The sequence below is a fragment of the Pseudorca crassidens genome, chromosome 5 (genome assembly GCF_039906515.1).
Source record: "Pseudorca crassidens isolate mPseCra1 chromosome 5, mPseCra1.hap1, whole genome shotgun sequence".
Lineage (NCBI taxonomy): Eukaryota > Metazoa > Chordata > Mammalia > Artiodactyla > Delphinidae > Pseudorca > Pseudorca crassidens.
The window spans coordinates 24,792,286-24,805,269 of record NC_090300.1 but is presented as its reverse complement, the minus strand read 5'-3'; the positions used below and the strand labels follow the sequence as shown (position 1 = coordinate 24,805,269).

General features: G+C 45.8%; 1 long non-coding RNA gene across 2 annotated transcripts in view; it reads right to left on the bottom strand.

Moving 5' to 3' along the window:
* LOC137224729 (uncharacterized) overlaps positions 1–11,933 on the bottom strand; it is a 315,621-nt gene extending 303,688 nt beyond the window's left edge. Inside the window, exons 1-2 of one of the 2 annotated variants that reach the window (XR_010943482.1) lie at positions 11,776–11,933; positions 11,289–11,396 (exon numbers count right to left, since the gene is read on the bottom strand). This is a non-coding gene — a long non-coding RNA (uncharacterized lncRNA). Of the gene's footprint in view, positions 1–11,288; positions 11,584–11,775 lie in introns of those variants that run through there. The other variant, XR_010943481.1, reaches the window with a different exon arrangement.
* Between the last annotated feature and the right edge of the window lie 1,051 nt (positions 11,934–12,984).

Genomic DNA, 12,984 nt, shown 5'->3' with positions numbered 1-12,984 from the left:
AGGAGTCTCCAGCCCTGGCCAGACAATGCGCGGCTGGACAGCTGCGGTCGCTACAAAGGAGCCCCTCGGCCGCGGCACTGTTTACTTAGTGTCGGGCCTGACCCTGGGGCCGCTGGCAGCCGGTACAGATGCTGATCCCACCCGGGGAACCGGCTTTCTCCCCTCCGTGGTCCGCTCCGGCCCTCGCGTGTTTGCAAACAGCTTAATTGACTTCTCTAATATTCGTCTGCTGGCGTTGGCTTTGGAGAAATTGAAGGAGGCACTCGCGGGGCAAAGGCGCGCGGCCTCTGGAGGCTTAGCTCCCCACGCACACGTCCAGGCCGTCTGGCTGATTTTCTTCGCTTCTTTCCGGAGGAAGCGGAGAGTCTCCAGCTTTTGAAAATTTATCGTTTTAATGTCCCAGCCACAAGGTCCTGAAGAAGGACAGCAAGCCCACAAGCAGCTCCGCGGATGGGAGCAGCCCTTGTCAGAGCCCGCGCGCGCGCGCGCGCGCACACACACACACACACACGCACGCACGCACGCACGCACGCACACACCCAGCGCAGGCCAGGCCAGAGAATTCTCTTTGTGCACGTGAACAAGACATTCATCTAGGACTGCTGCTGGTCTTTTCCTTTCCATGCTCTTCTACTGATACACCCTGGAATATCCAGCCCTGACTTTGCAACTTGCCTTAGATTTAAAAAGGAAAAGTGGAAGTCAGCTAGTCTTTCTTGCCAAGAGTATCCGAAAAACATTTAGAATTTGTTTCTTAGATGTGCAAATTAAGGGGCTATAAGGAAGGAGTTACCTCACTGAACTGCCCGTCTGAAAGTCTTCCCCTTTGGCCGGCCTCTCTCTCGGAAGAGCTGCCAGGAACCCACAACTGCAAAGACAACTAGTGGGGCTGCCCTAAAATCCCCAGGCCCAGGGTGTTCTATACCCCACCCCAGTCCACATCTAGGTCTAAAGCTCCTGCTCTCTCCTCTGCACCCCAGAACTGCATACCACGACCTTGATTGTCCTGAGCTTAATTTGGTGAGGCAAGAAGCCAGCCTGACACAACTCCCCTTCCCCCTAATTTCAGCAGATCTCATTTTTCCTAAGTGCCCCTGTAGGACTGAGGGTGAGTGAGGGTGGATTTTTGCCAGGAGCTCCTTCTGCGAGGGGGGCCAGGAGGACGCCTCCTCTGACACCCACTCTGGAAGATGATTGGAAACCAGGCTGGGGCAGGGGAAGCAGAGTTCCTGGTTCTCTCACTCCTTTTATTCCCCTTCAAGACCGTGTTCTCAATGACGGTCTAGCTCAGATATGACGAGGCTAGTTCCTCCCTTGAAATGGAAACAGAGGACTAAATAAAGAAGAAAAAAGTACTTTGTAGTCTGCATCGTCTATCTTTAATTCAGAGACGCATCTATACTCCAGGGAGCTCTGCCTTTGATCTCTTTGATTTTTTTTTACACCAGATCTGTTATGGACTAAAATTCTTAGGTTTTCCATAGAAACATCTCCATTCCTTCGGGATATTGATGTTTTCTTCTTCCTGGGGGTTATGATATGGTAAATCAGATTCAAAAAAGAAGGGACAATGCCAGCATTCATTGGCCTGGGGGGGGTTCTCTTGGCCTTCCCCCTCCCTCCCTCTCTCTCATATTCTCTCTTCTCTTTCGCTCCCTCATTCATTCGTATTCTCTCCGTGTCTCTCTCTCTCTCTCTCTCCCTCTGTCTCTCACTCTCTCCCCCCCCCACCCCCCTTCCCCTCGTCCTCTCTTTCTTCCTTTCCTCCTCCTTTCTTTCTCTGCTTCATTTTCGCCCCGTTGTTCACGGGGAACTGAAATAGGGTTGTGATTCTGGTCTCTTCAAGCCCTTTCAAGCGCCTTCAACTTTGGCGGCGGCAGCAGCAGGTTGCGTTGCCATGGTGACTCTACTGTATGGTGGTGGCGGCAGCCGCCGCAGCTCGGATCTCCCGAACAATGCCGCGCCGAGCGCAGGTTTCTCGCCCTTTTACGTGCACTTTTCCCTTCTAATGGGGCTAGTGGCCTCAAATGGGCGCTGCATCTTGACACGACAACAATCCCTACCCCCTCTCTTTTTCCCCCTCCCCTGCTTTTCCTTCCTCCCTCCACGTCTTTGATCTATTAAAAATCAAAAGAACAAAGTCACAGAGGAAAGTTGGGTTTTGTTGTGGCTGCCACTGCACAAAATGGGGCTCTTCAAACAGAGTGTGGTGGAACCGAGGTCTGACAATACTGATCCAGGATTGGTTGTAACTACAGGTCAAACTGGACAGCTCTATACACGAGGACGCAAATTATAAACAGGCCCGCCAAGGGGCAGCCAGACTTTCCGTCTCAAACTGGCTGTAGCTAGGAGCTTCTGGTGGCCAGAGATGCATCCTGTCAGGCTCCAAGTGCAACATGGATGAGATCAGGGTTCTGAAGAGACCCCCAGGTGAGGAGCCACAAGGACCCAAAGCTAGAATATAAGCTCAATCCTAAAGCATCTTACAAAGCCCCTGCGTGGCAGTGGACTCTGCCCAGATCTGGACACTCTTCAGCTTCCTCCACAGTGCTTGGCACACAGCAGCTGATCCATAAATAATCACTGGTTGTCCTGCTCCTGGTGCACCATCAAACCCTCCGCTAGGGGGCAGAAGAGGGGTTTACCCAGCCCGGAGGGAATGGTTAGACACCAGAAGTCAAGAAACAATCAACAGCCATACTTTGTCATAGAGGATGATTACAGAGTTGGGGGAAATGCCAAACCATCTGTAAATGGACACTAAATTCAGCGAGGTTTTTTTCCCAACGTGACAGTAACAATATTATTATAATGGTCAGATGTCATTTGCCACAATATATTTCTGGAGAGACATCTCTGAGCCAAAACATACCTGGGCCATTTTCCCCATACCAAGACCACTGTAAGAACCTCAACCTTGAGATACTTGAAGCATTTCTTTAGATAATACTTTCATCACTCACGACTTAAATATAGTAGCAATATTAATTGAACTGGTTACATCTGGGTCTAATACGCAAACAACATGTTTATAGATTGATTTTGTCCCAATGAATATTCTAGTTAGATAGAAGGAAACACAAATAGGTTTGTATTACATTCATCTCAATTTAAAGTTAATAAGTGAACTTTATATACTTCAAAATTCTACTCAGTTTGGATTAAATATTAAGTATCCAATTCCTTTGGCAACCTCTGGCTTTCTATATTTAAAAGCTCCAATTTAAAATAAAGTTGGGGGCTTCCCTGGTGGCACAGTGGTTAAGAATCCGTCTGCCAAAGCAGGCGACACGGGTTTGAGCCCTGGTCCGGGAAGATCCCACATGCCGTGGAGCAACTAAGCCCGAGCGCCACAACTACTGAGCCTGCGCTCTAGAGCCCGCGAGCCACAACTACTGAGCACACGTGCCACAACTACTGAAGCCCGCGTGCCTAGAGCCTGTGCTCCGCAACAGGAGAAGCCACCGCAATGAGAAGCCCGTGCACCGCAATGAAGAGTAGCCCCCGCTCGTTGCAACTAGAGAAAGCCCGAGCGCAGCAACGAAGGCCCAACGCAGCCAAAAATAAATAAATTTATTTTAAAATAAAATAAAATAAAATCGGGTAAAGCTCCAATTTTCAATAAAATAGAGAATAATATACAGAGATCTTATAGTGGGAGAAAGGAAAGCAAGACCAACTTGAAATCTTTAAAAATCTGAATGATTGGATTGTTTCGGTAGTTGATGTCTAACAGCATTTCTCAAGGAGCTGGTATGCTGCTGATCGCTTGAAATATTTTAGTAATGTCTGTAATGTTTTGGGCTAGAATACAACTAAGAAAATGTGCTAGCAAAGGGACGTTTGACAAGATTAACTTTTTTTTCAAACCAGGGAAAAAAGCTATGCATTAGCAAAATTCCAGTCATTTTTAATAACAGGATTATAAGAGAAACATGTTAGTACAATTAGGTTTTTCCTAATGCATATTGGAACAGTATAGTTATTTGTAACATGAGGAGATACGATGGGAAATTTGGGGGTGTTGAAGTGTTGCTAAGGATTTATGAACTCAGAAAGGGCTATACAAACTCTAGTCAAGATCACAGAACTCTAATCCCTAGACCAGACCCATAGTCGCCAAAGGCAGACTAGAAATTTCTGCCTTGGTCACTAAACCTAGAGAAAATGAGATTGAAAACAGTTGGCCAAATCAGCTGGGAGCAAATGTACAGAGATATTCTTGACCCAAGTGACCAGGATTGGGGATTTATATTGTCAAGTAAACCCAAATCTAAAATAAACTATTGCCTAGCATCATAACCGCTTATGGTACGTATTCTCTAACTGGTTAAGCATATCATATAGACACACACATATCCACACTAAGAAAGTTGAATTTGAGGGATTTTCTTTTTTTTATGTTTTTCCTCCTTTATACACATACATTTGCAGTTCCAAATAAATTAAGACAACCATTCCCTAGAACATGAACTGGCTAAAAGTTTCTGGGGCACGTTCCAGCCTTCAAGAAGGACCGAAGGGAGAGGTCTATGATGTTTCTTCACAAGCAGATGGCGAAGGACCAGGAAGTAACCATGGTAACCACTACCCAGGCTAGAGAAGGTAATTCTGTAGGGCCCGAGTCCTCCTATCCATTTAGAATGAAGCTTAACCACAAAGGTAGTCAGCAAACCCTTTAACAGACATACACACCCCAAGGCTCACAAACAGTAAAGCTAACCAGAGTGACTAGCATTTCAGTGACCCAAGACCCAATTCCCCCCAGTTCTAAGCACCATTAGCCTCATGAAAAATGTACACTGAGAGCTTAGGAAAAAGACGTGTCCTGGACACAACCTGTTTTTCTTTTTCCCCTTCCTCTCATGGAAGAAGCCCTAACCATGAAGATGATTTGGTCATTTTCTGAGAAACTAAACCTTCATCAGAATGAATTCATACTTCCAAAGTATCTTCTGGCTTGGGCAAAGTTTAGTGCACTATTCCCGTCTAGACAGCACCATTCTGCTCTTGAATGTCTATGTTCTTTGGACCTCCCTCTGTCTTCTAACCCTTCATACTGCTGAGACATTAAATTTCCTCAAAATGTGCTTCCAGAGCAGCAGCCTCAGCAGCACCTGGGAACTCATTAGAAATGCAAATTCTCTGGTTCTATCTCAGGTCTACTGAATCAGAAGTTCTGGGGGTGGGGCCCAGCAATCTCTGGTTGTTTTATTTTGTTTTGTTTTTTAACAGACTGAGTGATTCTGAAGCTTGATCGAGTTGAAGAACCATCAGTTTAAAGGACCCTATCTCCCACCCTGATGATGGAAGGGTTGCACTTTTGAGTCTGTGTCTCTGAATTCGGGAGACAAATCTGGAAGGAGAGTCCAGGAAAAGCTCCCTGAAGCTGAAAACTGCGAGCAGAGAAGCCAAATCAAAGGACTGGCTTCCAGCTGCTCCTCATGGGTGAAAACGGAGGCAGCCATGTCCTCTTCTCCAAAGACAAGTCCAGAACGGGACAGGGGAGATACTAACCTCTGGTGTGGAGGGAGGAGGGATTGGAGGGCAAGAGGCTGGAAGTTAGCTTCTCCAAAACAGAGACAGGGGTGCTCAAATACCTCAAAAACTGCGAAAAGCAGTTTGAGGGTCTGGCTTGTGTACCTGAGTGAGAGTAGGAGTCTGAGTATGGGGTACGCGTGAGTGGTGTGGGAGATGCGAATCAAGCGGGTACACGAAGTGGGAGCAATGCCAGGAGGCATGTGAGGAGAGTGGAGGATGAGGTGTGAAGGCAGGAGAGCGGAGTGACCGATGTAAAAGGATCAGGGAGGTGCAGAGGTCAGAGGGTAAGGGGAGTCTGGGGGGTTGTGAGAGGGTGTGTAGGAGTATGACGGGGTATGGCGCGAAGGGGGGTGAGGTGGTGAAGAGTATGAGACAGGTGAGAGGAGTAAGGAGAGTGCAGGACATATGCGGGGCTTGTGGGTTTGCGTGGAAGGGGGTGAGAGGAAGAAAAAAGTCAAAGGGCTGGGGGGGCACTGGGGAGAGCTGGGAAGGAGCGTGAGAAGGAGAGGGTATGTGAAGGACTGAGGCGGTAGGAAAGGGTGAGAGGGTGTGAGGTGTCGGAGAAGCTGAGTGGGGAGGTTGGAGCCGGCCGGGGTGCAGGGTTGGTCTCACGGGCTGCTGCGGGGGGCGGGGAATGCAAATGAACAGGGATCCGAAAAGCGTGAGCGACCGCGTCGGGAGCCAGGAGAACCTTACTCCCGGCCCCTCGCTCCCCCACCAGCCGGCACTGAGATAAAGCCGAGAGGGAGCCCCACCTCTCCGCACGCTCGCTGTACCCACCTCGCTCGCTCCCTGGGGGGATGTGCGTCTGAGAGTAACTGATTAACGCAGGCGCTCCGCTGAGCGCTGCTGGCAAATTAAGGGAACTCCTGAAATGTCAGGTGGGAACGTGGTTCCCAGACCGTGCAGGTGTGGGCGCTTGCCCGGGGCCCGGGGCTTGGGCCCCTGCGCGCCCCTCCGATGATTTTACCGCTCCCTCCTCCTTAACTCTGAATTCACAACTTTAACAAAAAAAAGAAAGAAAGAAAGAAAGGATTAAAATGGGGGCCCAGACTGCTCGACGTCCGGGATTTTCCACGACTGTCCATAGGAACAATCTCTGCTTATCCAGGTCTTAAATCTCACTTCTTGGGCGAAGCTTGGCGTGGCCCCTTCCAAATGCCCTCTGGCACCCAAGCCCGGCTCAGTATTGCCCCAGCCTCGCTGTTCTCTTTGCCAGGACTAGGTTATTAGGGCCTGATGTCGGATGCAATAGGCGTTGGAAATAGGAGCACAATTTATTTGGTCAGAGGTTGTGTATCAAGATGGAGGTGAGAAGGACTCTCTTTTTCTGTACCAAGAAAACCTAGACTTGTCACCAACCAGGTGGTCTCTGAACCCCGACTTTAACACAGCCTGACTCTTCACATGCACAAACACAATGCCTGGAGGTGGCATATTTGGGCTATTTCAACTCAAGTTCGGTCGTTAATAGTAAAATTCACATGCCTCCAAACCATCTGTAAGATTTCACGCGCTGGGTAGAATGGAATTTAATAGCAAGTAATTTTTGAGGATTATTAAGACAATATAAACCACCTCTGCACATATTAGTGGAAAAGAATTATCTGTGAGGGGATAGAATGGGAGGAAAGTCTGGGGTGCTATCTCCAGCACCTGAAACCTAACTTTTCTTTTTCACTTTAATCTCACTGCAGAGTAAAATAAAAACTTTCACAGATTCTGGCAGATGTCATTTTATAGTTGTCAGTAAGAATATTATTAACAGAAGTTAATGAATACTATAGAACCATCTAAAAGATGTTACAGTTTTAGTGTCAGCCAAATGCAATCATTTTACGTTTAATGAATGTGAATTTCATATGCAAATAAATTTTCAGCAGAGATTTTCTGAACTACTCAACTCAGAAGAATAAACCAGTTAACCTTAATTTCTCAAATATAGTTATAAACTAATTTTACATATTTTCTTTTGCTCTAAGGAAAATAACATTACTATAAAAGCTCTATTTTCAGAAATGATAAAAAATTTTCCTCCTTCTCCATTAAAGTTGTGTTATTCACTTGAATAAGAATGGTTTTGGCAATTATGCTGTGTCTTCATTTGTATCAATAAATTACTATATGTTGTCTTGAACACTGCCAGATAAGACCACCTACAGATTTCACAGTATAAATATTTAATGGTATTTTAGCTTTGGCCAGAAATGCACACTTTCTAGATGTCGTCCAGCAATAGATCGAATTGATCATCTCTCTTCAATTTGATTCATTATACTTGAATAACTAAATGAACACATAGACTAAATAATTTTTGATAACTAGAATATATGTGAAATATATTTTATATAACAGATATTTTTTCTAACTAGATGTGTTAGATGTTATCTATTTAAAACTAAGCAAACTGGAAATTTCTTGAATTCCTAAACTGATTTTTACAACAACTAGACTTGAACCTAAGTCTTTTATATTCATTATCATGGGTTGTGGATTCTAGGTCCCAATTCACCCATGAGCCTGAACAAACTTCATCTACAACATGTACACTTCTAAGTACAACTATAGGATGGCTGGAAACATATTGCTGGAGGCTAGAAACATGTTACTGCCTTGCTTCCTCCATGTCATTGTAGAATATCTCAAAAGACAGAGGCCTAAAATGTGCATTTCTATATCTTTAATTTCTAAATTCTCTAAAAGATTGGGGAATGGGTGAGAAGGGCAGGGAGAGAAAAGAGAATACCTAGAGTCGTTTTACTTTTAAATGAAACAATTTTTTTAAAATCGTTAAAATGATTATAAGTTTAAGAAAACAAGTATATATCCTCTGAGGACTTAAGTATGATTTCTATGTGTATCCAATTTCCTACATTTCTAAGCCTAAAGTCAAAATACACATTCACATTCTTTTCTGTGAAACTTACAGAACTGTTTTGAAATGGCTCAGACCCACCACATTATTAATTAAATAATAAGGATAAACTAACAAATCTACCTATTCATGAAAAAATTCTTAAGGGGAAATTATTCAAAAATAGAGGGAGTCTCCTTCATTTTCTTCTATATCACTTATGTCTACTATTCTTTTAAGCCTCTCCTGATTCCAATTCTTTGCAAGGTGCTTGTTCTCAAATATACCTTTCTCTTTTGCATTCTGGACTTGTTTATACCTTTCTGCTACTTTTGTGCTACACCAAAATTCTATGTGGAACAAAGCTTTTGTTAAGCAAACGTCCCCCTGCTCTGACCCACAGCCTACCAGGGAGAGAAAGTAAATTCTGCCCAGAGACCATGAGAAGGGGCTTCCAAGGAGAACTGGTGACCCACCCTCCTCTCTACCTGCAGACGGTTAAAAGAAACCTGGCCAGTGTTTGGAGAAATCATAGAGGCTCTCAGACATTCAAATCTTCATACCCGGGTTGTGGCATGAGTTGGTGCTGCCCTGGTCAACTCCACCCTTTTGGAACAAAGTAAGCACTCCTCTCACCCAAAGGAATGACACTCCTTAAAGAGAGTACTGCAAATGACCCTGTTCTTTTTAATTTGTCCTCTGCATTTCTGCAGCTCTATCTGCCCCAGAAATTAAGCTGTGGAAATTGGTGAGGTTTTGCCACCTTGATGGTAAAGAAAGGAATGTGGAAAATTCTGAACCCAGCTAGAAAACACAGCCAAGGGAAGTTCATTTTTTCCTCTATGTCAAAGTTCAGAGAAAGGCAGCCCAGTCCTCTAAATCATTTCTGATCTACAATGCGGGGCTTAAAAAGAGGGTTTAAACCAATTTTAGACTTTTACAAGATGTTTTTCTCCACCTGCTAAAGTATTTAGTTTTATTGGAGGAAGTATTCAGAACCATAAAGCTCAGGAATTGGGAAAACTTCCCCAGTCCCACAGGGTTCCCAGGGGCCCCAAGAGCTTCTGGACTCTCATGGCTCCTCCAGGAACAATAAATCCTCCAGGATCTTCGGGTTCATTTCCCAAACCTCCCCATTACCAACTGTCTTGAGCATTAGTCCCTCAGTTCTCCCCACCACCGTTCCTCTCCCTCCATCTACTCCCCATCCTTGTGGAAAAGTCATTTGTAAGACAACTACAGTCTTGTGCCATGGATGTGATCAAACTAGAATCTGTTGATTCCCCCAAATATAAACTTTCCTCCACTACCAATTTTGTTTCCTGATTATCTTATCGACTTTTTTGAAGGAAAAAAAAAAAAAGACCAGAGAGAGATGTGTATCCCACACCCAAATTGTCTTCTATTTAACCAGCAACTAGCAATCATCCGGCATTAATTTATACGGTTTGTACAAATACCTAAGCTATTTAAAAGGCTGCTCTGGGTCGTGTGTGGCAGGGAACATCTATCTGGTGAATAGGCAGTGTCACACGGTAGCATGCTCCCTTGTCAAGGCCGATTGTGTTTTAGGCAAACATTTGTGCAAACATAAAGGCAAAGGTCAAGGACTGTTCAGTCCCAGTATGTGCTAATTCACCTAGCGAACCAATGGGGCAAAAGTTGCATTTTATATGCTCGCCCCGCCAGACCCAAGCGCAGGAGTCGCGCCTGCTAATGAAAAAATCGCCTCCGCTCCGCGATCAGCTAGCTCTCTTGTCAACTTCTCTCTGGCTGCCTAAGTCCATTTCTCTGGGCTTCCTCGGCAATAACTGGCAAAGACGTGTTTGCCAACATGTGGATCACCTCTGCCCAACCTTTGGCGCAGCACGTGTTTATTCCACTTTCCTGAGTAGGGGGTGACCTAAAAATAATAAATAAAATCTGGCTCACGGCAGATGCTTGCAAGTCGCTGTTTAGTGCTTGGATGAACGACCACTCTGTCCGGGTGCCTAAATATTGGTGTCATGAAATATACAGCAGACCAATAATATTATTCAAACCACAAAACCGAATCCCAGAGCCGCGGGTTCGTGACAGGAAAGTGCATAAAACTACGCATTTGCAACACATGTTTGTGGAAAAAGGCGCGCGCGCGCGCTGGGAGCCGCCTTTCCAGTTTCCTTGGGGCCACTTTCAAACAGTTCAGCGAACACGGGGCATCGCTTTCCGGTGAGATATGCCTCTCACTAATACATGTCTACGCCATCTCCCACAGATCATTCCTAGTTATTTTTCCAATCTCTGGAAAAAAAAATACAAACGATTTCGAGTGGATGTCAGCTTGAGCAACTCGGAAGTGGAATACTTTTAGGGTTAAACAAACGCGCGCGCGCTCCAACCCTAGGGTTTACTTTGCATCAATAATCATCTGGCAAGAACCAATGGCTGAGTTTTTCCAAACCGTCCATGTAAGGGAAGAGTTTTTTCCGCTGATCAACCCGAGGGTCGCAGCTGTGCGCGTCCACAGGCAAAGAGTTTACACGTGCAAAATTCATTCCTGCGAGGCGGGCCCCTGGCTCAACAGCGGAGCGGAGCGGCGCGGCTCTCGCCCGGGGCTAGAGGCCAGGACTTGTTGCCTCTGCCGCCGGAGAGGCTCTCCAAACCCCGGCACTCAGGGCTCCAGGGCTTCTGGGACAGTGATGACAGGGCTCTAGAAGAAAGCGCCTCCCTGTAAAACACCCGCAAAACCAGAGCAAAGTCGCGGGAGGCAACCAACCCAGGAGGGAGCCTGGAGTTAGTTTTATCTTCCCTAAAACCAACAGGAAAACTCTCCCCGAAGTGCATTTTTACTGCGTTCCAAAACCAAAGAGAAAACAGGAAAAAAAAAAAAAAAAAAAAAGTAACTTACCCCGACCTGCCACAATACTACATTCTGAGCGTCCTTTTAACACTTTGATTCTTCCTTTAGTGCTGCAGCCTTTTCTTTCCTCTTGCCAGAAACCAACTTTCAAACTAGCTGCAATGTAAAAATAAAAATAAAAATAAACAAACAAAACTAAATAAAACCGGCTTTTACCCTTCTCACATCTTGCCAGCTAGAATCTGCCTCAAATACTTCTTCATTCTTTCTTTACCAAAATTTCCTAAACACCACCTGGGCAGCTTCACAAGGCTTAAAGTTTGTGTGGTTTGTGTGCGCAAATGTGCTAGTGTGTGTGAGTGTGTGTGTGTGTGTGTGTGCGCGCGCGCGCGGGGGTGAGAGTTAGTTGCTTTTAAAAAGACGTCGTTGTCATTCAGAGTAATAAAAGTGTGGCCCCCATCTTTGGGTGTGAATTCTTACATGCACCTCTCATTCCAGTTAACTTTTTTCGAGCTGAGAAAAGCTGCTAGCTTACTTTCGGGAGACTTTGCTCGTTATTCATCTGTTTAGTCGCCTCAGAGGCACAAAAGCGGATCCGCGGCGTTATGAAAAATGGCCTGGGCGCGGAGAATGTCACAGTGGTCGGCGTATTATTTTAGCCTTCTTAAAAAAAACTCAGGGAAAGTTTGCTTTTGATGAATTCAATAAAAGCGAAACTGCAACGGAAGAGATTTTCAGCTAAAATCATACAGCATGGGGCAGAGCTTAAAACAGCCAGATGGCCAAAGGTAGAGAGACCCTCTCGGTTTCAAAACCCAGATCTGGAATTCCGCCGGCTGGACTTCTTAGTTTATTTAATCCCGCGTGTATCTTTATTTTTTTTTTCAATTGATTTCCCCCGCTCTTTTTTCCACCTTTCTTTTGGTTCCTCACCCCAGAGCTGCTGGTGAGACCCTGTCTTGGGATTTGCAGAAGTCACTTTGCAATTTCCCCTTTGATAATAGAGTTAAACTTTCCAGCGTACGCAGTCTAGAGAAGCTAACTTGGAAGGCGGTAGGCCTGCTTGTTGTGGCCCATCATCATGTTCTTGATTCAAATGCCGCAGCCTTTGACAGCTAAGGCCTTTGAATATAAGGACAAATATTCATCCCACCCCTCCTGACCACCCCTCACCCCGCACCCCACAATCGTGGAATATCAGAAGAGTTTGGCTCATTCCTCAGCTTTGTGCCCTCACGGATTCCTCCTTTGCGATCCCAACCCACATGGAGTTAGTTAGAGTCCCAGCAGATTTCTTAAAGATCCCTAAAATATCCTTGGGCGTCAAAAAGGAACAGACTGGAGTGGCCACAGTGGCTCCTTACCGACTCGGAAAGGGACTTGTGAAATTAATATGCATCCTATATGAACCTTGTTCTTGAAGTCAGATGTTGGCTAAGCAGAGAAATGGGGTGGGGGCAGTAAAAACAGATGATAGGACTTAACACCTGGGGCTCTTCCTCTCGAGATGGGAGGTGGGGTCGGAAGGCACCCAGGACCCCATCCCTCAGAGTCAGCCCTGACAGGATTTAGTTTGGTTTGCAAGTTAGGCCACCACCTCCGGGAAGGCCTCCGGATGGACTCTGTCCTAGAATCACTGCAACTCTCTAGGCTGAGGAACTGGTTGTGAAGGGGCAGGTTTTCAGAAGGATTTAGCGAGTTGGGCCTGGCCCATCCTAGTCTAAATCCAAAAGACAACCCCTCA